The 27,047-nt window shown below is 46.5% G+C and overlaps 1 annotated feature.

Moving 5' to 3' along the window:
* Positions 1–26,715: part of a transcriptional cis regulatory region, noted in NCBI's record as "EC(Sall1) region targeted for CRISPR interference", that runs on past the window's edge. NCBI's record gives its function as "positively regulates Sall1 expression (strong effect) in mouse ES cells" and the evidence as "EXISTENCE:mutant phenotype evidence [ECO:0000015][PMID:27895109, PMID:31784727]".

Below are 27,047 nucleotides of genomic sequence, written 5' to 3'. Positions count from 1 at the left end.
TAATAGTCAGTGGAAGCAGAGTTGGTTGGTTGGTAGGTTGGTTGGTTCATTGATTGGTTGGTTGGTTATTTTGCTGTACTAGGAACGGAGGCTAGAGCGCCAGACAAACAGCCTACCAGGGAGCCACACCCTCATCCTGAAGTTGTACTTTTAATAATTAAGTTTCAGGAAGAAACCACACATCTCTAGAGCTCTTCCATCCAGGCCCAGATATTCCCGTAAACACTGAGTCATGGCATGGTGGTGCAAACCCTGGGGCATTAGCTGCACCCTGGAAACAGTTTCCCCCTAAGGCAGAGAAGGGACCTGGTCCTCACAAAACTAGAATTTCTAAATTCCAAAGGAAGTTTCAGTTAAATCTGGGTGCTTAGAATCCTGTCTCCTCCAGCCCCGTCCCAAACCTTTTTCTTTTTCTTTTCTTTTCTTTTCTTTTCTTTTCTTTTCTTTTCTTTTCTTTTCTTTTCTTTTCTTTTCTTTTTTTTTTAAGGAGCTGAGATTTGCTCTTTCATAGCCTTTACAGAGCCTGGAGAGCTGGGAACCCCACCCTAGTAAGCAGTCACTGAAACTGACTCCTTCCCTCAGTTGAGAAATCCACTGCCTTTTTACCCCAGGGTTAGATCTTTAAGACTTTGCCTGACCTTTGCAGAGAAAATTGGTATAGAGACAATTGATGATAACTCCGCCCTCACCATCGAAAGATCTAAATCCCGCCCACTCAAACGCAGAAGGGAAGTCTGTTGTCCTTTCACCTAGACTCACATTCTTTCCTGGATTGGTGGTGAATGGAGTGCAACTAGAAATATTTGAAATTGTATTTCCCCGATATCGAACCCTACTGAATCTACAGCTCTCCCAAGGAGATGCCAGATCAGGAGTGTCTGACTCAACACAAAAAGAAATAGAGCTTAAACTGGATTAAACAGTCCAGGTGCATTCTTCCGCTTTCACAACGGAGGAGGCAGGCAAGCTCTGGTCAGAGCACTCACCCTGAGGTGCGCCTCTGAACACAGTGCTTCCTGACAGCTTTGCTCCCCCATGCCCTCCCCCTCCACTCATTTCACCTCCTCTCCAGAGCCTCAAACCGGTGTGGAGCCGGGAGACTGTTTTATGTGCAGAAGACATCCTCCGTCTCCAGATCTCTCCCTAGGAGACAGGAGGCAGATCTGGACTCCAACAAGTTACACCAGCTAATGATGCATGCCTCAGAGAAGAGGAGGGGGTGGAAGGCTGGAGAGACAGAAGGACAGACCGGGGCACTGGGGGACAGCTACAATAAGCAGTTATGGCTTGATCAAGAATATGTTGGCTATGAAGTAAGTGCAGAGATGGATGGGAAGTTAACTCTCCTTTAGGCGAAAGCTATTTTTTTTCTTCCGCTCTCAGTCACAACTTTTGGTACTCAAATGCACTTTTCTTTGCAATTTCGTATTAAAAGATTAGACATTTCCAAGATTCACATGGGTGTAGAAAGACAAGTTCCTCTCTTGTTGGCAACACACACACACACACACACAGACGGATGCTCCCAAGCATGGTAGTGGAATCTGGGTCCTCCCAACACGTATGTGTACGTGTGTATGCACGCACACACCGACTAGAGGATAGTATAAACTTAGAAAGGAGGTAAATGAGATTGGCTCACATTCAGCTGACTTTCCAATTCAGATGGCTTGCTGTGGAGGAGATGAAAATGGAGTGGTAGCAAGAAGAGATGCGGAAGTGATAAAATCCAAAGTAGGAACAAGCCTACTGACTCCAACTCCTTAAGTCCTGCTTTATTAATGCAGTCAATATCACCATTAATTCAACAAATACTTAAAGCACAAATCTGTCCCTTAGAGACTGTGGCAACACATGAAGAGGATGTCACCATTACCCTCGAGAATTAGAAATCTAAGCAGGGTATATGACAACGCATCAGACACCCTGCTTTAAGCCCGAGGTTCCAACCTTGTGTCAGAACTTTGGAAGTGGCTCAAAAGATTTCTTTCAAGTAATTTCAGTGTTGCTGAGTCTCTCAGGAGGCTGGTCAGGCCAGGCTGTCATGAACACTTTTCTTACCATTGGATGACAAGATGTATGAATTTGGAATCTGAGAAGCGAAGAGAGCTTCCTGTGGTGGTTTGAATAACTTTGGTCCCCACAGACTCTTACCCAGTACAGAGTGGCACTGTTAGGAGGTGTGGCCTTGTTGGAGGAAGTGTGCCACTGTGTGGGCAAGGTTGTGAGTTCTAAGCTCAAGCTATGACCCAATGAGAGAGTTTCCTCCTGGCCGCCTGCTGAAGAGAGTGCCTTCCTGCTGTCTATTCAAGATGTAGAACTCTCAACTTCTCCAGTACCATGTCTACCTACAGAGGCCATGTTGCCAACCATGATGATAATGGACTAAACTTCTGAATCTGTAAGCCAGCCCACAATTAGATGTTTCCCTTTATAAGAGTTGCTTTGGTCATGGTGTCTCTTCACAGCAATGAAACCCCAACTCAGACACTTCCCAAACAACAGAGCTGATAGGAATTTTATCCTGAGACTTTTGCTCATAGAGAAACTTTGCCTGATGCCGAAGAGATATGAGAAAGAACAAGTGTTCTAATGAACAGCCTGAAGATTTGTGTCTTCCTATATTCTTCCTGATCTGGTATACTTTATTCATAATCAATGCTTAGGTCTAGACTAAACTCAAGCCAAGCACACGTATCACTTGTACTGGGTTTGTATGTCCAAAGCCATCCCCTGATCTAGACAGAACAGTCAGGAGTCTCCACTGAGATAGATGAACCATATCAAGTCTATAGCTAAACTTCTGCCACACAACAGAGCCTGAGAAACCTGGACTGCCACCCTCATCACCATGACCATTGTTAACTAATCTTGTGTCTTAATTGAAAGAAATCCTAATTTGTGGGAACTGCTTCAGAAACTGATAAATTCTCATGACCATTCTTCACCTCACAAAACTATTGGCTGAGCTTTTAATTTTCAATGTGCTCTGCCCTCCAGAAAATTTTACACAAATGGAATTATGTGTTTACCATTATTATTATTATTATTATTATTATTATTATTATGACATATTTACTCTCAATTAGACTGTACATTTGAATATAACCTGGGAAATGTGAACTGGATTTTCACATGTACTGTCTACACGACAGAGATAATTAAAGATGTCCATAAGGCCTAAGGATCTAGATATTATTAGCTGTGTTTTATGACGGAAGATGTCCTTGATCACACTGTTTATATTTGCCAATGTTTCCAGACTTTATGGACGCCCTGGAGGCAATAAATATAGCAAACAGGAATAAATTGCTTGCCATTTTGGAGGAATTCCTAATGTTTTGCATGCTTGGTTTAAAGAAAACTCATATATTTTATGATGGAATTTCTGCATTTATAAACAAAACCCAAAAAAATTTACAGAGAAAGAAATCATTTTGACTTTCTTACTCAATATTGGTTCCATAAACCAGATTATAGCAAGTCCTAACTCACAGGGTGATTGAGTTATTTTGTTTAAGTTAGTTTAATATGTTAGGCCTGGCAAGTTTTTGTTTTTTTCTTTTTACTGAACTTCTTCCTGTGAAGTTTCAAAATTAAATCATCGGGGCTAATTTTTCCAAGGCATTTCGGCACTACCATGTGGGAAGCTTTGCACCACGAAGATTTTCTTTCTGTTTCATTCCTCGGGTGCACGTTTGACATGAAAACCATTGTAAAAATCATTTAAAGAAAATCTGAAAACACATACACATACACACACACACACACACACACACACACACAACCAATTGCTTTCTAATTTCCCTCTCAAAACAACAACCAGAGCATTTTATGTAGACTTCTAGCTCATGCAGAAATATGGGGCTATTATCTCGTGTTCTATGTCCAAAATAAAACAGTTTTGGGGTCCTGAGGCAACTCAGTCACCGGCTAGTTGGCCATTGCTTCAATGGGCGGCTAACACTAGCCTCAGTTAGCTAACTGAGCCAACTATGATTGTGTGGTAGCCAAGGCCACCCCCCCAACCCTCTCCCCCCCCCCCCCGCATCCGCACCCCCCCCCCCGCCCGGTCTCCAAGAAAAGACATGGTGATCATGCAGTCCTGGATGGTCACTGCTCGTTCTCAGTCGGGGAGAGCAGAAACTGGGATCATTGCAAAGACTGTCATCTATAGAAGCAGGAAAGATGGCAGGGGTGATCAATTCTGGGATAAGCAGTGGGGGAGGGGCATGGGACAGCAGGCAGTGGGGGAGGGGAATGAGACAGCAGGTCGCAGGGGGAAGGGGGTGGAAAGAAAGGAAAAGGAGGTGGGGAAAGAGGAATAAGGAGAGGGGCCAGGGAGATGTAGCCCTGGAAAATGAGTCCAGGTTACCTCCTTCATGACTCTGGGCTAGCTATGGACAGCTACTCATCCAGCTGTGCAGCAGTAGGGACAGTCCGCCCCAAGCAAGCTAAGCACTAACAGTCCGGTTAGAATGGCATTTTAAAGGCAGAATCTAGAGAAGAGTGTGCAGAAGTGTCTCCGGCTCAAGGGCCCAGGGCTGGGGCCACAGCTCCACATAGGGGAAATAGTTGTAGGTGGTTAGATACAGAAGCCAGAATAAAAAGGCTCATTTCCCACCCAGGAGAGCAAGAGGAGCAGTCTCAGCATCCGCCTACCTCTTCTCTGGAGAGAATGCCAAAGCCACTGGGGCTGAAACGCTAACCATGGTATTTTGAACTATGGAAAAGAACCAGTGGAGAAAAGCCCTAGCCTAGGCTCCCCCTCCCTCAATGCCTTTGTCATTTGGGGGTTGCATTTCTCTTGGAAGAGGGCTGCCCTGTGCATGACTCCCCAACCCGATAGAAACCAATTGTTCCCTTTCTCCCAGGGGATGCCAATCAATATCCCCCAAACATAACCAAATGTCCTTTGGAGAGGCAGGGGACCACTGTTTGGAAGCTTCCAGCTGTACTTCCAGCTGTGTTTGCTGAGGCACAAGTCTGGCCCAGAACTTGGACTGGCTGTATGTGTGCATCTGTGCATGAGGATTTGTCACTGTATGTATGTGTGCCCACGCAAATGTGCTGTGGCCATAGAGTGACCAGCACCCCAGAAAGCCACAGTTCTTCCTGCTGTAATGGTCAGTCCAAATGCAGAGCAGAGGCCAGAATTGAAAAGGCAGGGGTAGACAAAGAGGAGCCCTATTTTATGGCCTCAGAGAACACCTGAGGCTGACAGGCCAACTCTGCAGAGCTGAACACTTCCTGATCTTCCCACGTCACTGATTGGTCTCTGGGTGTCCCTGCCAGCTCTGTGGCCACACAAGTAAGAATGCCAGACTGACAGAGTGGCAGCTCTTAGTAATAGGGGCAGCTTGGAGTTACTTGTATATAGAACATTTTCATTTGTGTGGCCTTTGACTGTCAGTTGGGTGAGATGCCGACAGGAAGTGGGAGGTTCTACCTTCCAGACCTCTATCCCAGGAGCCCTCCCCAAGATTCCCCCTCATTCCCCTGGAAAAGCCAAATAGCTTTTCTTTCAGAGAACCTCCTCCTCAACTTGCATAAGCTTTAGATCCCATAAATTCTCAAACCACGGTACCCTCCATGATTTCCAGTTAGCTATTACCACATTGTAGAATTCGGTCCTGCTTTGGGAGAATAGTAAGGAGAACGAATAAAATACATTGTTTCAATTCACTGGCAGCAAGGAAGAAACCAGTATTTATTTGCATAAGGAAAGCAAAGAGGAAAAGAAAATTGGAGGTCACCCCTTTCACTGGGTGTCAGGTGCTGGGGCTACTGGAAATGTCACACCCACTAGGGTAGAGGAAACCTAGCCACCAAGAGTTCCTGACCAGAGGTTAGGGCTGGAGGGAAGCTGTAGCCTCGGTTGGGAGGGGCTGAGCAGCTGGCTATAGTACTCTTGGCAGAAGCTGGCGGTGGCGTTGCTCTGGATAGAAGCTACAGCCTTAAGCTCCGGGGCTGCCCCCGGCTTTCCCCCAGCCATTGTGAGCCAGTATTGATCAAGCCAGGAAGCAATAGAGCTGCGCAGCTGAAGCCCAGGGTGGGCAGCATTGATCTGACCCCCCCCCCCGCCCCTCGGTTATTACAGGATGCTCTGGCCTGGGGAGTAGCAGGGAGAGTTTGTTTAACGAGGGTTCAGGGTGCTCTTCGCTAGCTGGTTAACTTTAAGTATTGGAATGGAATTGATGCGCACATAATAATATTATGATTCATACAAACCACTTCTCAGGCAACTCAATATATTTCATTACCTCCTTTCTAGCAAATGTATTGATTTCTGTTTTGCGGTTTTATAACACAATTTCAAGGCTGTTGTGGGCTTAATGAGCCGTGTTCTTATGATGTTTAAAAAGATTTGAAGCTATTGTTGAAATAAATATTATGGATTCCCCCCTCCCGAGGCCCCTTCACTCAGCCTGCCACTCCTCCTGGCTCGTCCCCTCCCTCGCGGGCGGAGCTGCGAGCAGAAAGCCGGGGGGCTGCAGCTCCGCCGCCCTTTGTGCCCAGATCAAAGGACCGGAACGCCACAAAGGCGGCCCCACTCGGCCGCGGCCACACACAGCCGCACCTGCAGTGCGGCCAAATGTCATTGTCGCTTCTGCGGGGCGAGCGCGGACGCACCTCCGAGGCGGCAGATGACTAATAACGCTTGATGAGAATTGATGGGAAGAGGCGCGCGGTGCCCAGGGCTTTGTATTAGCTGCCCCGACTTCCCCAGCCTCGGCCGACCGGCTGCACCTGTGGACCCCCTTCCTCTCGGCCTTTATGGAAGTTGACAGATTTTATTAACTTTAGGGAAGAACTTTCCAGCGTGCAGAGGGCCTCAGTTTATTTTGTATTCATGCGAAACGGAAACTGAAAAAGCCCTGTTTACATATTTACCGGCCCCACTGACCTCCCACTGGGACCCCATAAGTCACGCTCCAGATTAACTTTGTCATAGAATTGACTTGGGCGCTGAGGGAGTTGGGACTTGGGGCGTGGGGGGGGGGGGGGCGAGCTGCATGTGTGAGATATATTTTATCAACGAGAGAAAGCTATATTCAATTATCTAATATCGCTGAGGAACCCCCAAAGACTTTCCGAATAGTACCAAAATTGGAATTATTTTTTTCGCAGCAGGTGCGGACCGGGAGAGCATTTGCAAGCAAGCTGGGTAGATTTGCCCTGGGCTAGGTTACCCCATCCGTTCGATTATGCAAAAATGAAAGGAAGCAGTGAGGAACAACCCAACTTTAAACTTCACCCCCTTGGGGGCTTGGAAGTACCAGGCGGGAAATGTGAGTGTGTGATATGCACACATTTTAGCGGCTAAACTGCAACACGTTTCCAGGGGGATAAAGATATGACTCATTCAGTAAAGAGAAGTTAGTGGGGGGTACACTGTCAAACAGCCCAACACAGTGATTTTCAACACCCCCACTCACAGGAGAAAAAAGAAAACAAGACTTTGCTTATAGCCTTTTTAGATGCATTACTTTTTATTGGCACATATTCATTATGCAAAAGACTGGGTTTCATTGTGACATTTCACATCCATATATCATGTCCTTTGCCTCCATCCCACAGTGGTCCTCTTACTCTTCCCAAAGAACCTTCTTCCTACTTAATGTCTTTTAAAAAAATCTAGTTTCTGACTATAAGAGAAAGTAGATAATACTAGTCCGTGAGTCTGGCTTTCTTCCCTTAGCACAGTGACCTCCAGGGCCATCTACTTTCTTGCAGATCATATAGTTTTGTTCTTTATTATTGGGGGGGGGAATCTCTTGTTCATTGTTCATCACACTTTCTTTGTCCCTTCATCTGTCGATGGTACCTAGGCTGATTCCATATCTTGGCTGTTGAGAATAAAGCAGCTCCATACAAGATGTACACATGTCTCAATGGAACAGTGACTTAGACTCCTCCCGCTATGTCTCTGGTCATCTAACAGTTCTCCTTTCACTTTTGGGGGTTTGGTTTGGTTTGGTTTTTTTTTCAGACAGGGTTTCTCTGTATAGCCCTGGCTGTCCTGGAACTCAGTCTGTAAACCAGGCTGGCCTCGAACCAAGAAACCTGCCTGCCTCTGCCTCTCAAGTGCTGGGATTAAAGGCTTGAGCCACCACTACAGGCTTCCTTTTACGTTTTTTGTTTGTTTGTTTGTTTGTTTTGTTTTTTCTTTTTCGAGACAGGGTTTCTCTGTGTAGCCCTGGCTGTCCTGGAACTCACTTTGTAGACCAGGTTGGCCTCGAACTCAGAAATCCACCTGCCTCTGCCTCCCGAGAGCTGGGATTAAAGGCGTGCGCCACCACGCCCGGCTTTACGTTTTTTTAAAGGATCCTTTGTACTGATTTCCACAGTGACTGTACCAATTAACAGTGGCACCAGTACTGTATAAGGGTCCACCAACCCCACCCCATTTTCCCTCAAAAGCATTTGCTATTTTTTTTTAAATAATGGTAGCCATTTAGGCTGAGGTGAGATGGAAATTCACAGTAGTTTTAATTTAATTTTGCTTATGTTCTTAGTTGTCCCTTCTCCTTGGGATATTTCTAGGTTTTCTGACTCACGAAAAAATGGGAGTCTACCGCTATGAACATTCCTGTGATATTAACTGTCAGGTGTTGAGAACACAGCTCAGAGTCAGCTGGTGTGCTGTGTCTTCACTGCACAGCACTGAGCTTTCCGGAGCTTCCTTTTGTGTGGCAGACAAACTTCAAATGAATTGAGGATCATTTTCCCAAGAAACCTTTAAGTTGAGCGATAATAGAAAGTAGTTAGTAGAATATTACACTCTTCATTTGGGCAAGCAGATGGGATGCCTGCTTTTAGATTTAATCGGGGGGGAGGGGGGGGCTTGGCAGACAGGTAGGGATGCCATGTCTTTTAGTTGAAGTCTCTTTCTTTTCAGGAAAGAAAGAAACTGCTTAATAGTCAGTGCCTCCAGCACCCCACCCCCACAGTCAACTCCCCAGCACCTCAGCACTAGTAATGCCTAACTTTTAGTTCTCAGTCCTGATGACATTACAAAGTACAAAGGTCATCTAACAGCAAGCGAATCCATTTTTAACAAATCTATTACACTCTTCCTGTCTTACAAAAAAGGTAGTGTGTGTCTGAAAAATAAAACACAGGCTGCTTAAAACACAAAACATATCCCCCAATCTCCATTTACACAGACACAGACATAAATAAATGATTTAACAATCTGGGAGTCACGAGTCTCTGACCTCATGCTTTCTCAACTTCTTTGAAAAGATTTTGATATCAATTGTTACTCTTTTTTCCCCAGAAGCATAATACACGGTAACCTTAGCACGCACAATCTGCTCCAAACAGAGGGATACAGACAAGGGCCGTCAATGGTAGATTTTAATGTCCTAGCCAGGCTTATGTTACCTTGCTAGAAATGAAATCTGTCCTCCCCCTCCCCCAAGCTCAAGTCCCTGGACACCCCCATCGGAGATCATTTGTTATGCAAAATTCTGCGAGGCGTTCAAAATTAATTCACAGTGCTCTTTCCGCTCCGAGCCCCAGTTCCTAATAATGGGCTTTCTCAACAGGTGTTCATTGTACCAGCCTGACTTCAAGTTGCCTGACTAAAGGTTTTATTCTTTAGCCATTCCTTTCTTAATCTTGACCTTGTAATTTACTAATCGGCGGCAGCAGCTGCCAAGGAGGGCCCAGCTGTTTACAGGAGGGGACACATACCACCAAGGTGGCTCAGGCAGGGAAGGAAGCCCCAGTCACTGCTGACAGGAAAAAAGGAGACATTGACATTCCCCATTTGAAGGCAAGGACAAAGCTCAGGTCCAGACTAATCTACAAAGTACCTTCTTGTTAGGTTAGACTGACAGGTGGTAAGCCATAGCCACTTCCCTTTGGGATGATTTGGGCTAGCCTTAGATTAGGCATAAGTGAATGGGCAAGGAATTTTAACAAAGCAAAAAAACACTACCAGAAAAAAAAAATGCTGGGTCAAAGGAAAGACTTTTAAAATGATTTATTTTTTATTTTATATGCATTGGTGTTTTGCCTGTATGTCTGTGTGTCCGGACCCCTGGAATTGGAGTTACAGACAGTTGTGAGCTGTTATGTGGGTGCTGGGAACTGACCCGGGGTCCTCTAGAAGAGCAGCCTGTGCTTTTAACCATAGAGCCATCTCTCATAGAGCCCCTAGGGAAGACTTTTTAAAAGTACATTTGTCGATGCCCGTGTGCTAAATGTATCAACATCCAGGTGTGTCTTCTTTTGAGGTCCTGAGCGATGGTGTGGACCATGGTGTTGTCCTGAAGAGACTCCTGGACATCTGGCTCATCGGAAGCACTTCAGTGTCTGTGCATTGCAAATGCATGAGGCCAACTTCCTGGTTCCCAAACTTCCAGAAGTATAGAGTCCATAGTCCTGTCTTTCCCTTGTCGTTCAATTCTCTGGCCTCAACAATCCCATCTGTACAGTGGGTTCTCCAACTTCATTCTCCTCGGTCACAGAAAGTCAGAAAGCTTTGAGCAGGTGCGCCTGGGAAGGAGGCTGTTCTGGCTAGGCAGCAAACGGCTTGTGCTGTGGTTAAAGAGCAGCAGCCTCCTCTGCCACACAGCAAGTCCTGGCCTCTCACTTTGCAAGTCAAGTTGTACCCACATCTGAGTTCTGGACTGTGTTACAGAGCACATGTCTAAGGCTAGAACCAAACTGAATCCTGTCACCCAGGTGAAGATGGAGTCCCTGGGGTTAAGAGGACATTTAGGTGGCTGGCTTTAACCTTGTCCTGGCTCAAGGCAGCTTCCTGTGGAGCCAGAACAAGGATGGATAAAGCTCCGATTCCTGCTGGCCCCCAGACTTCCTGAAGGACAGTGGATTCCCTCATTGTTTACTGAGGAAAGTAAACACAGACTGGTAACTTCTGAGTCACAGCAGAAGTCCCCTGGGAACCCAGGACTGAGAGGAGTCTCCAGATGACAGGGCCTCAAGTACTTGTTGGAGATCACCAGTCCCTGATACAGACTCCAGGGAAACTCACCACAGGGAGCCCGGAGGCCCTCTGGACTGTGTTCAGGCAGAAGCCTGCTCCCAGCCTTCACCATGGCTGTCCCCTCCCCACAGCTCTCTTGAGTGCCTTCAAATGACAATTATAACTTCTCAAACTGCGAAGACCAAAGAGAAGAGGTGCAGTTCGCTCTTGGGCCACAGCACCTACCAGCCATTTTCTATTCGTGGGCAGAGGGCCTGAGTTGTGTGACACACAGAGACCTCCCTTGTTCAGCTCCTATGAGCCTTTCCAACTGTGGGAGAAACAGAAAGATTTCCTGGGCTCCAAAGATCACTCCCCAGCCTTCCCTCACTTGGTGTAGGAAGCTAGCACCATATGATTTAAACCAGAAAATGCGCTTTGTCGGGAGGGCTCGGTGAGTAACTATGTAAGGTGGACACTGTAGCAAGGCATCCCGAGGCGGATCTAGTGGGAGATGGTGTACCAGATGATTTGGGCAGCTTGCGGACTCTGGTTAGCACATCTGGAAACACCCGCTGCTGTAGGCCTGGAGAGGTGAGCCTCAGGACGAGGGTAGTTTCCAGTCACCACTAGGTACGATTGACTTATGCATTTTACAGATTCATCACAAATGGATGGCCCTAAGCAAGATGGCTTGCCATTCTTCTGACTGATAAGGAAGCTAAAGCCCAGAGAGGGAAAGACTCTCACTCAAGGTCACACAGCAATTTCTAAACAAGGCTTGTAGCTCAGAGGGATGGATCCATCTTTTGACCTACTAATATTTTGAATTATTACATTCATAGCAGAGAAACATGCTCTCATGTGCCTGAGTTTGCTTTCTGCAGGTTCGTTTGAACACCCAGTTTCATCAGCAACGGAATAAACAAATGGCTAACCTGAAGCTCTCAAATTGAAGAAGCATGCCCGGAGGAGGATCTGAGAGAGCCACACTGCTGTTGCTCTCCCAGAACCCCTGAGAAAGGGTGTTGTTTAGAAAATAGAGGTTTGTGTTTACCTCCATAGAAGCTTAAAAGCATGGGACTGGTACCTTCTTGGCTTCTGTGGGGACCTCATGCTATATCAGTGTAAGTAGGAAGCACGGGAGCAGGGTGAGAATGCCATTCAAAGAAAGAGGGCTTGTCCTGCACCCACAGGATATGGAGTCTGGCCACAGCAGAGGAGGGCAGGGAGGCGGTGAAGGAGAAAGGAAATAAAGAGAGGGACAGAGGGAGGAGGAGGGTTTTAATGGAGGAGTATTTGGGTGGGGAGAGAGAATCCAGAACTATAGATGATTGAAGCTCATGTGTTCCACCAGGCCTGTGAGGCAGGGGGTTGCCTAAAGTTCCCTGCATGTGGTTCCTTGGGCCTCCCCGCTGTGCTCTTAGTAAGTGGTAGAGTCAGGGTTTGAATCCTGATCTTGCTACACCACAGTGGCATCCTTGCTGATGCTGAAAGCATGGCGGGCATCTTGCTTTTCCCATTTGCACCAGGCTGTGCTGTGCTCGTGATTGCAAAGCTGAGTTCCCGCTTACTGTTTTTCTTCTCTCTTCAATGCTAGGGAAGGAACAAGTGGCTTTGTGTGTATTCTATGCAGTAACTCTACCACTGTGCCTCAGCTGAAGCTAAGGCCAAGGACGGGCTCATCCCCTGTTCCTGGCGGCCTCTGCTGCACTCAGCTCAAGACGCTTCCCAAAGGCAACGTGTGTATGTCACTGAAGGTAGTATGCGGGGTTGCCAGAAGTCTCAGAAATGACTTCACCCAGGCCAAGCACTTTCTCCACTAGCATACAGAAATCTTTCCAAAGAACTAACCTTTCCTAATAAAATAATCTCAATAAGACATTTCAGCAGGGGAATTATTAGATATTAATTCATGCCTAGTTGCACTGACAGCTTCGGCCGTCAGCGTTAGCCTAATAGCACACTAGGTGAGAATTAATATGCCATAATTCAAGCTCTGTCATGCATTATTGCTTAAATAAGATACATGAAGAATAACCTATTCTGGGGAAATAACTGGGATTCTCAGAGTTCTCCTGGCCAAGTTATAAATAGTTACGTTTGGATCCAGAATTTTTTTTTGTATTACTAAATTTGAAATAAATTGCATATATGTATCCTCATCTATAATTACTGTGAACATTTTTCCTAAGTACTAACATTAAGTTCAGTCATATTCCATGTTTTAAAATTGAACTTAAGCAAAATCATGTGATTTTTCTGGAGACTAAAATAGACATTTCTTACCTCCGTATATATAACTGTATCTGGTGCACCGCACATGGCTGATGCGGGAGGCCTAAGAGTAGTAAAATGGGGCGGCCCGAGGAAGGGACAAGATAGAACTGGTGGAGTCCCAGGGGCTTGGAGGTGCTCTGCTGGTGCCCCTGAAGATGAGTCTCCTCTGGAAGCTGCTGTTTGCCCAGAGAACAGGAATAAGGGTGACCTCCTGGAAGGAACACTGTTTGGTTTGAACCAGAGTGTTCCCAACCTGTTCCTGTTTTGAGAGCTTGTTCCCCAGCGGGGGAGGCTGGGGACATTTTTGGAGGTAGGGTCTAGTTGATGGGAGTAGGTCACCCTCTCTGCTTCCCGTCGGCCATAATATAAACAGTCTGTGATTCAGAATCCATAGACTGAGCCACTGGCCCCTGCCTCCCCTGCCCTGGTAGATTGCAACTAAGATCATGAAGCAACAGAAATCTTTCCTGCCTTGTCATGTCTCTCGGGCATTTTGTCACAGGGACACCAAAGCCTCTAAGACAGCACGAGACTTAAAGATAAACTCACTTGTCCTCACGAGGTAGTGCTGAAGGCCCAGAGACAGGAGAAAGACCTCAAAGTGGGTGGAGAGGGAGCCGAAGCCACGTAGGTACATTGTTCAGGAGATCACTCACGAATTTGTCTTGTGTTTCTTGAGAACCTCCTCCACCATGATCCCTGGGCTGACCACTGAGCACACGAAGAAGTTGGGAATCCCGGGTGAGAGACAAACACTCAAATGTGACGCCTTTCAATAAAGCCAAAAGCACAGTGGCCCGGGGCTCAGCAGAGTGGGGTCGGTTTGAGCCTCAAGATGTGAGCTGACAAGAAAAACTTCACAGTAGAGGTGATGCTGAGAGAGGACCCCTGAAGGGTGAGCGAACGAGCTTGGAGGGATAAGGCATGAGGGCAAGAGAGGGAGGTAGCAGGAGGCAGTAATGGAGAAGACAGGCCCATGGAGACACAGACAGTGGCAGATGTCATGGAACATGGTATGGTATGTTGGCTCATTTTTGGATCCAACTTCAAGAATGACCTATAAGACCAGGACTGGAACAAGGGAGACTTGAAGGGGAAAGACTGGCATTAATCTGAGAGTGATGTATTTGAGGTCTGGGGCTCGGTCAGGGAGAAGTGAGGCTGGAATCCAGGACATGGCAGACACACACTTTGGTAAAGCTAGACCCTTAGAGACATAGATATGGGAAAGAATTGTTCCCAATTTCCATGCATTTTAAAGTCAAGTATAAGAAAAAATGGCAGCAGGTCTCTGAAACCTTCCTCGGGCTGATCATTTTTCTTGCACTGGGAAGTTTTCCGTTTGAGTATTCCAACCAAACAAGTGACTTTGAAAGCAGAGATTAGATATCGTAGGGGGTCACAGTTCCCAACTATGATTCCTAGACTTCAGGTATTCTCGAAGAACTCATAAAATGTACAACGATCAGTTACATAGTAGGTTTCTTATTTTCCAAGTGCAGAGATCAAATGTAGAGCCTTGGGCACAGTAGGCAAGCACTCTATCCCTGAGTAACAAGCCCCTTATATAGTGGTACTCAACCTTCCTAATGCTGAGACCCTTTAATACAGTTCCCATGTTCTGGTGACTCCTAGCCACAAAATTATTCATTGCTCATTCGGAACTCTAATTTTGCTCCTGTTATGAATTGGAATGTAAATATTTGATATGCAGATGGTCTTAGGCAATCCCTGTGATAAGGTCATGCGACCCCTAACGGGAAGAGAACCCGTTGCATAGTTACTTCTAAGTAAATGTAGTTCTCTTTTCTTTACTGAATGCTCCCCCAAAGGAAAGCATGAATCATTTGCATACATGGACTTTGTCCTTTCTTTGCTACAAAAAGAAGAAAACCTGAAAGTCAGCTCTGAGAAATAAAGGACTTCTGAAAATCTAGCCAAAGACCATCACCCAGTGAGGTCTACTCTTTTTGTTAAACAAACAAGGATAAGTTTGGGAAATTTTCTCTGTTAAAGGTGTATTAGTGCCAAGCCTTTCTGCTCAATTCCGTAGGATTCAAAGAAACCTGCAAATCAGTGAATCATTTTCTCACCATGTGACTTAGAGTTTGAATGTCTCTCTCTATGATTCAAAATCAGCCTTCAGAAGTGGTCCTGACACATAGGAATATCTCCTTTCCAGCTGTGAGTCATTTGGGCACAGAGAGGTTGGTTATAGGTAAGAAGCTGTACTTCCCCCAGTGTGGAGGTGATGGAAGTCATTTTGGGTCTACCAAGCTTTTCTCAGCAGCCTCTATCTTCCCAGGCATATTGTAGCTCAAGAGTCTTTTTGTTAAAATAGAAGTTCATACTTTAGACAAGCTGTATGCATCAGCAACAACCTTCCTGTCTCAGTTTATCAAACAAGGGGATTGTAGGCATGAGGCATACTGTCCTGCTGAGACACTTCTGTACCCTGCTAGAATAGCCACTGTCTATTCCAGGCTGACACCAAGGTCTTGTGTGATTTACTGCACAGCGGGGTGGAAGGGACTTCCTAGGCTGTTGGTGTTCAAGGTTCTCTTGTACTCTACATATCCTTTGATATTTGAGCAAACCGGCTTTGGTAGGGAGAGGCCAGGATATTAGAGGATATTGCATGAGGACCCCTGTCAGGTTTCAGAGATGAGCAGTATATACATTAGGCTCCTGTACCTTTGAATGTCCCCATCCTGGGGCCCCGGAGCTCCTGCGTTGCCACCAGTGGGATCTGTGCAGGGTAAAGTAGGGAAAGTTCTCCCTTGCCTCCTCCCCTCTCCAGCTCGTCTGAAAAGGATGCAGAACTGTCAATTGTCTCCTGGTTCTGTTACTCTGCTCATTCAATCAATCTATATGAAAAGAACAGATTAAATTGAGCGGACCTCATATATTTAACGATTGCTGCTATTTGACCAGGGTGAGCTGCTCAGGAAGTGCCTGTCACAAGCTATTGATAGTCTTTAATCCCGATTACCCAGTGTTGAGCTTGCTTTCTGCTCAAGATGGTGGGTCCCCTGTGATTCCTGAGCTTGCAGCAAGAAAATGAGGTGCCGGAGAGCTTGCCTTCATGCTAGAAGATTGGGTTTAATTCCTGGGTTATAGATTCCTGAGCAGACATAGCTTCGTGCATCTAGAACTTCCTGACTTTGCATTCTACCCTTGCAATTTCTAGGAATTTATCTCTGCTGATTTGACAGGACACTAGGAAATTCTTAGAGCAAGGATCCTTCTAACTGTACCATGTTGCGCCATATTGTTACATTGTGACATGTTGCATGTAACAAAAATATTAGGCACTTTCTCTAGCATAGAGCCTTATACATTTTTTATTTTTTGGTTTGGTTTTTCGAGACAGAGTTTCTCTGTATAGCCCTGGCTGTCCTGGAACTCACTTTGTAGCCCAGGCTGGCCTAGAACTCAGAAATCTACCTACCTCTGCCTCCCAAGTGCTGAGATTAAAGGTGTGCGCCTCCACGCCCAGCACATAGGTTTTTTTTTTAAGATTTATTTATTTATTATATGTGAGTACACTGTAACTATCTTCAGACACTCTGGAAGAGGACATTAGATTTTGTTATGGATGGTTGTGATGGTCCCATGTGTTTGCTGGGATTTGAGCTCAGGACCTTCAGAAGAGTAGTTGGTGCTCTTAACCGCTGAGGCATCTCACCAGCCCACATCTTATACATCTTATTAGATAGTAAAAGGTACTCAAAAAGTGTTGTTATTTTTTTAATGTCTCTACTTTGAGATAAAGCTATTGAGGCACAGATAGGTTGTGGAACATGCTTGAGATCACACAGGTAGCCCATGACAGGCTAGGATGCCCAGGGTTCCAAAAGATGGCAAATACTAAATGACTCAGAACCATATAGTGACTGTAAGCCTTGCCCACAGTCCTGAGTGCTGTGTGACAGCAGCACACTCAGTGATAAATTGCAATTTTATGCCAGACTTAAAACATGAAAGCCTTTGGTTTCACTGTCTCTTTGCAGCCTTTGGGGGCATAGAGCACCCAAAGCAAGCTTAATTAGTTAGTAATATTTTAGGGATACTGTTTTAGTCTGCTCAGTTGCTGTAATAAAGTGCCATGGACTCATGGCTTACCAACAGAAATGTACTGTTCACAGTCTGGAGGCTGGAAGTTCATAGTTAAAACACCAGCATGGTTGATATCTGGTGAGGGTTTCCTTCCTGGCCCACAGATACTGCCCTTTGGCCATGTTGTCACATGGTGGCAGGAATAAAGGGGATCTCTGGGGTCTCCTGTAAGGACACTGATTCCATATAAGAACTCTACACTCTTGTGACCTAACTGAATACCCCTTAAAGTTCGCATCTCCTAATCCTAACCCTGTGGAAGATGGGATGCAGTGGATTGCAGGTATCCACGCCTGTGAATTTCCACCTCTCTCCCTTCCCCACTTGCTCCACCCACTTTTGAAAAGTCCCTGGAACTTCAATCTCACCACCACTGACTCAAGCAGTGCATCCACTCAACAGTCAGTTACTAGGGACCAACCATCTGTCAGCCAGTGCTAGGCAAAAGAAAAGTCGGCGTATCTGTATTTGAGTTTCTAGCAAGCTCATCAACATAACTGCAATGCCAGGTAAGTCCGGTGATAGGGGCCTGGCAGGCTGTGGTGGCAGCCAGACAATATGCTTCCTCTACTACAGCCCGGCACACCGTAAGACTAAATAGCCATTAGCTGTTTTAATAACAAGACCAACACTTTGGAAAGCTCCTTTGGGGAGGCTACACTAGACATAATCAAGGCTGGAAGCAGGAGATGAATTAAAACACCAAACAGGTTATCAGGCAGGAGATAGCAGAAACCCGAGCCAAAGTTTCATTAACGGATGGAAATGACAAGGAGCAGAGATGGTGGACATGGATGGTCAGCACGGCTGAGCAAATGAGGGAGAAGGTGCTGGTCTGAAGTGCTGTTTGGTCCATGTGGGGAGAGGGGGGCTTGTTGCTCTGAGGGTGCTTGGAATGCTGGGGCTGGCTCTTCCCCTCATAGGTGCTAGAAATGCGTCTCAGCCGGAAGCATAGTTGTTTCGTGGCCTTGCTCCTCAAGACGGGTCTAGAAAATCCTGCATGGCCTTCGAGAAGGCCCTTTAAGGAACAGGTGACAGCTCCTCACACAGGCTTTAGGATTTCTCCAGTGTGTAAGTGTGGGTCAATGGGACATGTGAACTGTGTGCACCCTGCATCGGCTAGGTTGTGAGCAGGCTGATCATTTCGTCCCATGTCCCCCTAGGACTCGAGTCTGTTGCCAACGGGTTTATTCATGAATGGATGCATTCCAGCCGGCAGGGACAGTTCCAGGGACTTCTGTTTTGTCTTTGGTGTCTACAAAAACAAGGTCTTGCCTCCTTGCCTCCTAACCCATGTGGATGGGGACATCTGATAACGAACGTGAGTCTCCAAAGGGACCCATGAATTGCTCCCTTCTACTCAGAAGGATTCTCTACCAGCAGGCAGATGCAATTTTAGCTTGGCATTGGCTCCTGGCTTGTGAACACACAGCGTCAGAGCCCCGGGCCCTAAGAAGGAGGAGACCCAGGCCTTTCACACATCTTCCTTGCCTCATCCCACCCCACTCCACTCCTGCCTTGAATGTCTGGTCCATGTGCTATAAGAGGATAGTATAAAATGCCAAGTTACTTTAAAAAGAAAACCACACGCCCTGCCTGGAAGATCTGACCTGGGGACTCATCCAATAGCAGATAACAGTGCTCAGCTGGCTTTTGTTGGTTTGGGCATGTCGCCTGCTTAAAGTCTCAGGGTCCTCATTCGCTGCTTGGTGTCACCCATCCCCCTCTCTTGCTGGCATTTGTGTTAATTTATCTTCATTTTGTGGTAGGGATCTACAAGGAACTTGCCTGAGGGACATGAAAAGACAGTTTGGTTCTTTTCTCTTGTACTTCCTTTTCCTGCAGCAAAAAGGTGGGTCTTTGTTAACCCAGGGGTTGGAGAAGTTCTTTCTGGATGGTGCGTGTGACCACTGACACAGAAATCTTTTCCTCTACCACTGAGGGAAGAATGAGCCTCCCTTCGTTCTACAGTGACTGTCCTTTTCTAACCAGGGACTTGGACCTTGTCCTTAAGCAAAGGCTTCTAGGTGATCTTATGATCCAGGTCACCCTTCCCATCCACAGGACAATGGGTGGACCAAGGAATCCCTGCCAGAGTTTGCCTCTCTAGGTTGACAATCGAGAGGACCAGCAGGTGCAGAGGCCTCACTCTTGGCCACACTGGAGTTGCACCTTGCTGGGCTCCTCACCCACCGCTCCAACAATGCCTACCCACACTGGAGTTTTGGGTCCCTGTCATCCCAGTTAGGGCTCTGTAGTGAACTCGATGAACCATTCTCATCTGACTCTGCCTCCCGACCTCAGCGCTGTGGACACTTAAGGCCAGATGACTCATTTGGGACTGTCCTGTGCATTGTCAAGTGCTTAGCTGAACCTTTCTCCTTCTCTTGAATGGCAGCTGCAGCTCTCCCCACCTGTAGACCCAGAAGCATCTCCAGGTATTCCAGGTGCCCCTTTGTGATAGGAAGGAGGGACTATCCTCGCCGAGTTCCCTAGTCTGGAACATTACAGCAAGGGCTGGGCCTTCCCTGTTTCTCTCTGTCCTTGGGTTTCTTCACCCTGTGACACACAGTAGGCGTATATAGAATCAATAAATGACACAGTAGGAGACATGACACGCTTCAGAGCCAGATGGAGTCTGTACCACCTGTACACATGCATCCTCTGATTGTGAAATATTTGTTAGTCACTGTGGGGTGCTAGGTTCCTATGGCCTGAGAATACAGGGTAGAACATAGCAGTTGGGCAGGGACCTGGGGACCCTCTTACATCTAGTGAGAGCGAAGCTATGGAAGGAGATATGCAGTCATTCAGCAAGATAATTCACAGCAAGGAACAACACTGCGAGGAAAATACCAACAGGAGCAAGAAGAGCAGAGGGTGAGTTGGGAAAGAGGGAGGTATCTTAGAGAGAAGTTAGTAGTATGGGGGGGGTCTTAGAGAGAAGCTGGGGTGTGTGCGGGGGTGTCTTTAGTAGATGTGACAGTTGGGAACACCTCCATTGTTGGCAGGTGAACTTTGAGCAGACACTAAAACTGACAGAAACACAACACTACTTACTCCATGTTTCCCTTCTGTCAATCTCCAAGAGCTGACACTTAGTAGGCACTTAGATGCCTGCTGCATGCCAAGAGTTGACACTTAGTAGGCACTCATATGCCTGTTGCCTGCTGGTGGGTTCTCTCCTCTGTATGCTTGCTGCAAACAATCCTTTGAGCTCTAGAGTAAGTTCTAGAAACTCTAGCCGGCCGAGGGTGAGCATGTAATATCAGGGACAGTCTGAGTCCCTGAGCCACCCTGTCTCCATTTGGTTCTGTTTTGACAAAGAGGGTTTCTGTGAAATAAACGAAGCAATGATCCCCCCCTCTCAATCAATCGTTTAATCAAGCATCAGTCATCACTGTCATTTAAAACCCTGAAACTGCATCTATACACCCTGGCCGTTCCCCTGGCCCAGGTGTGAACCCCAGAATGGACGGCTGGGACAAATATGTGAGCTCCCCTCCCTTGCAAGTCGGCTACCTCCCTGATCAAATGCACGCAGAGGATGGGGTAATGTTACTATTGTGCCTGGGTAAGAAGGTCCCATCCGGCCCCCACCCCACCCCAATGTGGGGGAGGAGGAAGCTTAATCATTACTAACACTAACTTGCCTTTCTGGAGCCTTGAAAATGAGAATTTTGCCCTTTTTTCCCTGTGAGTAAATTGGGTCAGAGTGTTCCCAGAATTTACATTTCAATTAAAAATACAATAATAACACATTGTGCAAATAGTGAATGATTCCGACCCAAGGGAAGATGACACCGCCCGCTACTTTGTTAATGAAAAGCCCCCTTCATTGGGACAGGCCACACATCAGCAGTAACAAATCTCCTGTCTTGTTCTGGGAATGGGGGGAGGGTGGGGACGAGGAGGTGATCGAGTCACCACCGCCCTGTGGGGACCTCCAGGCCATAGTAGCACCACCCAAAGCAACACGTTCATTGTTTCTGCCTGCCCCGTCCATCCTCCCAATGCAAACATGACTGCTTTTATCAAGGCTTTCGGGTTGGGGATGTAGCTTGCTTAGCTTGCAGGAGACCCTGGGTTTGATCTCCAGGACTGCATAAAACCAACTGTATTCCCAGCCCCCCAAGGTGGAGGCTGGAAGAGTATAAGGTCCTCCTGGTGTAGAAGACATTGTGTTTAAAAACAAAAAAAATTTGCCTCGTATTAATTTTGCTATGCTAAGCAATGGCAGAGGGCATCTGAGCTGCTCCCTCTGGCCTTTGTAGGTAGACTGAACTTTTGAAAGACCAACTCTTAGCCTCTCAACCTAGACTTAGACCACTAAAAGAAGAGTCTAGAAATTTGTGGTTGTGACCCTTTGAACCTCCACCCCATCCCCACTGCACACCTCACTGATTGTTAAAGTTGGCTTTAACCCCCCACCTCCCAGACTTAGGATTTTATCCTGACTCGAAATGTCTGGGAGGGAAGAGGGATGGCGTGGCAGGCGGCAGGCGGTGACCTTTGAGGCTTTCCCTGGGGAACACAGGAAAGGGCGGGGGCTGGGTGTTTGTTTCTAAAGACACAGGTGAGAGAACTTACATCATAGGTTGGTTCTGAAAGAGAAGTGTCCTGGTTCAATTCCACAGAAAAGGAAGTTTTTGTGAGAGAAAGAGAGGTCCTTCCCCACAACCTCCTCCTGTTGCAAGGACTTGAAAAGCACCTGAGAAAGCAGGGGCATCCAGCAGTACACTATAGGTGTCCTGACTCAAGGAGCCCCGGTGTGACTGACTGGTGTCTCTGTTCTTCAGTCTGGTACATGTCAAGTGTGGGGAGCCAGCATGGCATGTCTTCTGTTGCATAGCTTCTGTCCAGGGGTTTTCAGTGAAGTTAAAAATGTAGATTCAGTGAACTATTTTTATATAAAAGACTTGCTTAAGGTCTTTTATTGTCTCTCTGTCTCTGTCTCTCACATAATGAGCAATAAGGCCATCACAGCTTATGTCCTCCAGTCTTCAAGTCTAATAATTATCAGAGTATAATCAACAAGTCCATTAATAACACTTTATAATACTGCTCATTTTATTCTCAGGTGTGGGCCAATGAACTTCAGGTATAGATAACACACACAGATGGCTCATCCTGGAAACTTTCCCAAAGACTCATCAATTTTCCAAGGAAATATCACAAAGCGTGCAGGCCAAGATTCCCCAGAATTCATCTCCAAATCCTGACCTCGCTGTTTCCACAAATCCCAGGCTGGTAAGTCTTGAAGCTCCATCAGTCCCGAACAAGCCCTTGCATTTACAGATCCTCCTTAACCCATCCTTCAAGTTCTCAACAAACCTCAACCTTCCTTCTGCCCAAGAGGTGGCTCAGACAGTCTGCCATCTCACTTTTATTGATATTGGAGTAGAACACAAGTTTTGTCTCAGAGGTCTGAACAAGTAACAATATCCTGCAAAATGTCAACGGTTTTGCTTTAGATCGACTGCATTTCAATTCATTAAGAAATTGTATCAAAAATAATACATTTGCTTTGCTTAATACATAGCTGAACCATAACACAAGCCACATCTGGACCAGATTGAAACAGCAGGTCCCGTGTGTCCCTTCCAGCCCTAACAGCCAGTTTCTGAAGCAGCTACTATCCGTTCCTTGGCAATTTCCTCTGGCTTGTGCCTTCAGTGATAATCCTTGGGTTTTCGTTTCTTAGTTTCAATTTCCAACGGCTACATATTAGTATTTCTAAATGGAAATAAGTGAGAGGCTGTAGTTTTCTGTCCCATCCTCCCATCTCTCTGCTCCCATCACAGGTTAGCTGTCAATTTCCTGCAGTTATGAGTGGGAAAATATTATTCTTGGCCTTCGAGAGTCGTGCCTCCCAATGTCGTTCTTTGCCGATTCCTGCCTCTCTTTGGTGGCCTTCTTTGACTGTCTGGGTGACTCTTCCCACAACCCCCAGTAGCTCTGTACAAAAGCCTTCAATCCAATTTTACACCCTGCCACACCTGTCAATTAATCTGTCAGTCCTATTTTTTTTCAAGAGCTGTCCCCCCCCCTCCCGTAGCTACCCATCCTACTGCCCTACCCCATCTCAAGACTGCCCACGCCTCCAACCCAGCTGTCGGCAGGGTCCTCCCGCTGCTGCTGTCTTGAGCAAGAGCATGTCTCCCAAGCTTTATGTCTTTGTCATTCCTCATTTGTTCTTTTGATATGTTTTGGAGTATCGGTCCTTTGAAGTCAAAGTTTTGATATCTTACATCCTTAACAAGTCTTTATTATCCCATTACATTGGCTTGAGAAATTTGGCTGTTTATAATATTCAAACGTTCTGTAAATTTCTCAAAAATTGAAAAACAATGGCTTCCTTTACTTGACCCTCACTGCGGCTCAGAAGCCCCATGACTATTGATTCTGGATTTTTCTTGATGCAGTTATTGCTTTGCCTTTATCTTCAGAATATTTTGGGCTTTTCTCTCTCTTCCTGGGGATGTTCTTTGGTGTGATTTGGTTGTTCATTCCTTTCATGATGAATTCAGGGGGCCTCTAGACTCAGAACACCAAAGTCCATCTGTGTCTGGATCATTTTCTTGTGTTACTTCTTTGCAGATTCCTTCAGTCTGAGTTTGCTTCCTGCCCCCTCTCCGGGATGTCTATTATTATGATAAACACCATGAAACAAGTTACTTAGCTTCTTCTAAACATCTTATAGAGTTGCTTGGTTTTACCTATCTGAGAGCTTGCATGCATGTGATACGAGGTCAAAAGAGGACATCAAATCCCTTGCAACTGCAGTTACAGGTGGTTGAGAGACTCCGTTTGGATGCTGAGAACCAAACCTGGGACTTCTGCAAGAGTAGCAAGTTATCTTTAACCACTGAGCCACCTCTTCAGTTCGTGTTTATTTTCTTATCTTTCTTTTGTTTCCTCTCTTTTGTTGATGTTGTGGTTGTTGTTTTGAATCTGTTTCTTTTTATAGCTCTGTGTCTCCTTTTCATCAAAAGAACACCGTTTGTTCTGACTCTACCAGAGTTCACTATGTCTCAAGTGTCCCTGGCTCCACTATTTTCCATCTCTAGGCCAACCTCTCACTGTCCCAAGTCTGTGGTACTCAGGTCATGAATTAACTAGCCCCTCAGCTGCACTTTCATCGTCAACAGTGTGTATATGTGTCACCAAATGTGGCCCAGGGTGGAAGGACTGGTACCCTTGTTGAGCAAACAAGTCATCGACTTCTGGGGATGGAAAGGCTGGGTCCCTGGTTCTGGAAGGTGAGAGAGCAAAGCTAAGGCCATGGCAGATGCTAACCAGGTACTCCTGGGCTCAGCCTTACCTGAACACCCCTCTTTCCAGGGCCTCCCCAGCCCCACTTCATGGCCCAGCTCCTCTCTTGGCTCCTTTGTCCCACATCTAGGTTTCAATTGATCTGAACCCACTTTTCCCAGTCCCCCAGCAGATTTTCTTGACATCTGTCATTTGCTATCTGTCTTTCTGTTCCTTTTGGCTCCAAGGGCTTATGCTTTTTTTGTTTCTGGTCCTTTAACTGTCACCTTATGAGGGTTTCAAGAGTGAGCAGACTAAAAGGTTTGTGTCTAATCTACCATGAACTCCCATTGTGCTGATTTTTATAGGCAGAGTCTATTTATGGCCTGCAATATTGGGTTTCTAGATCAGGCAGTGATACAACTTTTTCTTTAAAACAAATATGTTCTTTTCTTTCTAATAAAAGTGAATCAATTCAATGGGGGAAAAATGTGTACAATATGTACAGAGTTGAACATGGCCCAAACCTTGATGGTAATGAGAAAGTGGCTTGGAACTGAGGCTTGCTGAATCCCATAGCATCTGTCTTTCAGGTTGTAGCAGATGAATGGGATCATCTGCAGGTTCTACTTGAACATCTGGAAGCCTATCCCCTGCCCAAGAACATCTGGAAGTGTATCCCCTGCCCAAGGTATCTGCTGCTCTGTAGCTGAGCTGCTTAGCTCCCTGAGGACAGAATCAAAATGGCCATAATGGCTCAACTGCTCTTCTGGGTGAGAGCAACCTAAGGCTCTCCACGGCAGGCTCTTGGTGTGCGTATGTTGGGCACAGCCAAAGTGAGGTGCGCAGCTAGGCCATGTGACAATGGGTTCTAGACACCTATGATGTCCATTTTCTCATTATCTGGCCTAAGGGTCAGCATGGAGCCTAGCCATTCCTTTTGTGGCATTTTTGGAACACGTGTAAGGATAAGAACGGACTCTGGGAGTTTGGTTCTGGGCACGTTCTTCCTCTGCCACCTTGATAGCCCACAGAGCTGACCAGGGCAGAGGGAAGGCGTTCCCACCTTTCCCTCCATTTCAGCCCTCTGGTCTCTGTGCTTCCTCTTCTAGAAGATTCCTTAGCCCTTGGGCAGGACAGATCCCATCTCTTACCGTCCCCTCTGGAACTTCTGCAGGACAGGAAAGTCTGTACAGTGTAGACATCCTGAAATCTGGAGAACAGTAGGGACTTGCTTGTGCCAACTAGGCTAGGCTTGTGGCTTGCGATTAAGGAGCATCGATTGGTCTTTGAGTCTAATGAAAGGAAATCATTCCCCAGCTTGCCGGCTGCTGGCTGCTGATTGCCTGGGGGTTATTTGTTTATTTAAGTGAACAAAGTAACGGACAGTGGAGATGTCTGAAAATTGCCTGGGTTTGTTCCCTTTTTGCCTACCTGTCCCTCCCGGGTACCATTACTCTCAGTACCTGCTAGGAGAGCGATTTCCCCAATCTATCTCTGCTAAGTTCAATCAGTGGCTGTGCAGTGGGAGGGGAGAAGGAAGAGGCACAAGCTGGGGAGCTAAGAAGAAACTCCAGTCCTGGAACTTGCATTTCTACTCCAGGCTGGGCAACTGTCAGAGCAGGCAGGGTCTCAGCCTCGGCGTGGGTGGGCACAGCTTCACTGTAGAAAGAGAAGTCTAAGAGATGCGTTATTTGTTGTTCTCCTTGTTATCTGCTTCATATTTGAAGTTTCCAGGAAGGAATTTTGTTAGATATCAGTTACTCCAAACAGATTTGAAGTCTGTGGGCATGATTCAGACTTCTCCCTGAGCAGAATAGGACTTCATTCCCAAGACCCACACTGTCGCTCCATCCCTCTGGAACTTGGCTTAGGAGGCCCAAAGCATAGGCAACTATACCTTTCAAGAAAGGGCACAGTGATGTCTTAGGTCCCACATACTCTACTAAATTTTGTCACTCACTATCAAAGCAGTCTGTTTCTCTTGACCTTGACTGTGGGTGGCAGTTTTTGAAGCCCCCCATGGTGGAAGACTTCAGAGATGACCTTCTCTGTAGCTCTACAAGTCCGAGCAGCTCTGTGAGCCAGTTACTATAAGCTACCACGCTATAGAGACCACTAGACAGAGAGCTACCCAGGAGCCCCGGCTTTTATTCCTGCCGGTAGAGAAGCCTCCAAGAGGATCCCAGCTTTTGGACTCAGTGATGGCAACACAAACCTGCCCACTTCGCACGCAGATCTGCTTAATACAGGAGATGCTGGGTTCATGTCATGGCCATTGCTTTAAGCACCATTCTGTGACGGCTTGCTATTCTGTGGCAACGGGTCACCAGGAATGCACACAGGTATGCAGTGAGAGGATGCAATCCAACACCCTCAGGCCTTGGAGTAAGGATCCAGAATGTTCCTGCCCTCTTCTCCATTTTCTTTCCTCACACGGGAGTGAGAGAGAGCC

This window comes from Mus musculus, chromosome 8 (assembly GCF_000001635.26).
Source record: "Mus musculus strain C57BL/6J chromosome 8, GRCm38.p6 C57BL/6J".
NCBI classification, from domain to species: Eukaryota; Metazoa; Chordata; class Mammalia; order Rodentia; family Muridae; genus Mus; species Mus musculus.
The sequence above is the reverse complement of the archived record's forward strand: the minus strand, read 5'-3'. Positions and strand labels throughout refer to the sequence as shown.